Here is a 3,835-nt window from a genome sequence, read left to right on the forward strand (position 1 = left end):
CAGGCACCCTGTATCATACTTTTTGTGAAACTTATTTTTAATGGCTATATTTCATTAAGTGGAGGAACCATAATTTTCTATAATTTGGCCCTTTAAAGTTCTCTCAGTCTTTTGCTCTTATACTGATTGGTAACGGTGTTATGGAAATCTTTGTGAAATATATATACATATAAATTTCTTTCTTTTTCCTTTTTTCTTTCTTTTTTTTTTTTTTTTGAGAGAGAGAGAGAGAGAGAGAAAGATCATGAGCTTGGGGGGAGGGGCAGACAGAGAGGGAATGAGAGAATCCCATGTCCAGCTTGGAGGCCCATCCAGAGCTCCATCTCATGACCCTGAGATCATGAGTTCAGCCAAAATCAAGAGTCGGATGCTTAATGACTGAGCTACCCAGGCACCCCATGAGGTTTTTTTCAGAACATAAAACCCTTTCTTTTGACTAGATGCCCAGAAAAATAATGGTAGGATCAAAGGGTATGAATTTAGAGTTCATGAATTACAGTTCTTAAAATAATTTGACAAATTTCTGTCCAAAAAAATGTGATAGTGATTTTACTCTTATTTGAAGGATAAGGAGACCCATTTATACCAAATTCTCATCAGTAGCCATATTAGTAATGAGGTGAAATATTTCTGAAACTATTTCCTATACCAGGTATATTTACTACTCCTTTTATCTTAGTGTGTGTGTGCCTCTTCTCTGAGTCTTTCTCCAAGTGGCTGAAATTTCATTGACAGAAGCAGTCTGGGTCTCTGATTACAAAATCCATAGCGCCTTGCCTCTTCCTGTTTTAAAAAAAGGCTGGTTGAGTGTATCACCTATTGAATAAGTGAATAACTAAAGAAGTTAAAATGGTATCTTGGGTCTTAAAAATTTTCACTGATGACCACAAGGTAGAACACTTTTCTGTATTTTTATCAACCAGCTGTGTTTTTTCTTTTATTAAGAGAATCCTTGGGACACCTGGGTGACTCAGTCCATTAAGTAGCTGCCTTCGGCTCAGGTCATGATCCCAGAGTCCTGGGATCGAGTCCCACATCGGGCTCCTTGCTTGGTGGGGAGCCTGCTTCTCTCTCTCTGCCTGCCACTCTGCCTGCTTGTGCTCGCTCCCTCTCTGTCAAATAAATAAAATCTTAAAAGAGAGAGAGAGAGAGAGAGAGAGAATCCTTGTTCTTTGCCTACTTTCCTATCAGCTCTCATTGCTTTTATCAAAAGATATTATATCTTTATATAAAAATAATCCTTCCTGGTATATTAAATGCTTTGCTCCAATGTGCTATTTGACTTTTAATTTCTATTATTTTTTTTTCTTTTTTACGTCCCATGAGAATTGTTTATTACAAAGGTGAACCCCGATCTTCATGATGGGCTTACTGGTGGGCTTTCTGGTAGCAAGCACCAGTACCAGGACTGCCAAACTCTTCAGATTCACAGGGTGGGAGTTCAGCTAGCAGCACGGGCAGGTTGTACTGGAGGAGAATGTCTTTGTTGTGCTTCTTGTAAGCCTCAACCACTACTTCTGATAATAGGGCACCAGGGCTTTGGAGATGGACGGGTGGATTGCATCAACCAGGGCCACGTGACCACCACCCTTTACTCGGTCACAGATGTCCACCCTGGAAAATTGCTCCTGTGCCAAAGCAGAGCTGGTTCTAGTAGCTTATGTTGCAATGCATGCAGTTGGGGCTGCCCATTCACCTTGGTGAGGTGGGGGCTGTGGTCGTCTTCTTGCCACGAAAGACCTACGCGGACTGCAGAGGATTCTTGGACTGTGTGGCTGTGAACATAGACCAGAGCTCCTCACTGCTTGGCAATTGGGGCAACAAGCTATTATATTTTTTTTTTCTGAGATGTCAACTATCTTTTATGGAAATATATTTCTCAATCTTTTGTAATTTCTTCTGTTGCTTGACATTTCTTCTCCTAAAGGTTTGATTAATATTTGCTTCTATTTTTTATATTTATGCTAATTATTTAATTTTATGTTTAGCTCTTCAATTTACTTAAAATTTGCTGTTGTAGGGAGTGAGATGAAGTTTTAAACTTATTAAACTGAATTTGTTCCTTTTAGGACTTATAGACTCTCTTGTTTTGTTTTGTTTGTTTTTAATATTTTATTTATTTATTTGACAGAGAGAGAGACACACAGCAAGAGAGGAACACAACAGGGGGAGTGGGAGAGGGAGAAGCAGGCTTCCCACAGATCAGGGAGCCCAATGTGGGGCTCGATCCCAGGACCCTGGGATCATGACCTGAGCTGAAGACAGATGCTTAATGACTGAGCCACACAGGCACCACTTACAGACTGTCTTGTCACAGGATTCTGAATGGAGTGGCCTTCTATTGAGCAATATTAAATGAACTTTGTGTATTTAATATTTTTAACTACTTAAATTCTTTTTTATTTTATTTTAATTTTTATTGTGTTATGTTAGGCACCATAAAATACGTCATTAGTTTTTGATGCAGTGTTCCAAGATTCATTGCTTATGTACAACACCCAGTGCTCCATGTAAATTCTTAAAATTTTTATATGATCAAGGGTTAAATCACCAAGGATTCATTTACCTTTATTATTTTTGATCATCACAGATTGAACCTCAGTTCATGGTCTATTTTTTCCTGATAAGCACAAAAAAAACTGGGCAGATCAACACCAATCTATCATTCCAAACAGAAAAAAAACCCTTAGAAATCTCCCTGATCTCAGTGACTCAGAAGAACCAACTTCATGTCTGAAGGAAATATGTAGCTCAGAATTACGTAATCCAAATCCATGACAATTTGAATTGTGAGGGCCATGGCCAGATTGCACGTGGCATTGTGGCTGGGATTTAATATGAGGTAATGGCTACTGTTGATTAAACATTGCTCCCCAGAGCCACGCTGGAGTCAGGGTTACCTCCGTCCTGCAAGGATGACTTCACCCAAAGAGGAAAGAGAGGAAGACCCGGGGACAACTGGCAGCTCCAGAAATACCACCAGTGGCACCTCACAGTTAGTGGGTCAATTTATAAATTCGGAAAGAAGGAAAGCATTACTCTTTGAGAAGCTACTATTAAACCTGTTGTACAACGTTGTGCCTGTAGTTCATAATACTATGCATTCGGAAATGTTAACTGAGTAGATCTCAAGTTAAGTGTCCTTACCACAACATGGCAAGTAAAAAAACCAAGAAAAAACCAAAAGGGCAGGAGGAAACTTTTGGAGGTGATGGATATGTTTATTATCTAATCAAGGGTATATACATGTGTCAAAACATCAAATTGTATACTTTAAAGAAGTGTAGGGGTGTGTGTGTGTGTGTGTGTGTGTGTGTGTGTGTGTGTGTGTTTCGCATATCAAGTACACCTGAGTAAGGCTGTTAAAAATATCTTGTCTAGGGGCACCTGGGTGGCTCAGTGGGTTAAGCCTCTGCCTTCGGCTCAGGTCATGATCTCAGTGTCCTGGGATCAAGCCCCGAGTCGGGTTCTCTGCTCAGCGGGGAGCCTGCTCCCCCTTCTCTCTGCCTGCCTCTCTGCCGACTTGTGATCTCTCTCTCTCTTCAAATAAATAAATAAAAAGTCTTAAAAAATGAAAAATAAATAAAAATATCTTGTCTATATTGGGGGTAAGCTGTTGGATAGTTTCAGAAGAAAAGACTCTATCTAATCCAGGACCTTGAAATCAGGGATTTGGACTCGGTGAGAAAATCAAGCCATCAGACATCAAGATAAACCCCACCCTGGCATGTCTCTAGGTGCTTAAGAGAGCCCAGGACCAATCCAGAATAGCACATGCTGACCAAAGGAATGACTGGGGAGTTTGGGCTTAGAAAGCCTTTGAACCATGTGGCTT

At 40.2% G+C, this 3,835-nt stretch overlaps 1 pseudogene; it reads right to left on the reverse strand.

Annotated features, from left to right (window-relative positions):
- Nucleotides 1–1,368: 1,368 nt before the first annotated feature.
- On the reverse strand, nucleotides 1,369–2,800 carry LOC111156787 (annotated as a pseudogene).
- Nucleotides 2,801–3,835: the final 1,035 nt, after the last annotated feature.

The sequence above is a fragment of the Enhydra lutris genome, unplaced genomic scaffold (assembly GCF_002288905.1).
Source record: "Enhydra lutris kenyoni isolate GAN:26980312 unplaced genomic scaffold, ASM228890v2 scaffoldscaffold49, whole genome shotgun sequence".
Lineage (NCBI taxonomy): Eukaryota > Metazoa > Chordata > Mammalia > Carnivora > Mustelidae > Enhydra > Enhydra lutris.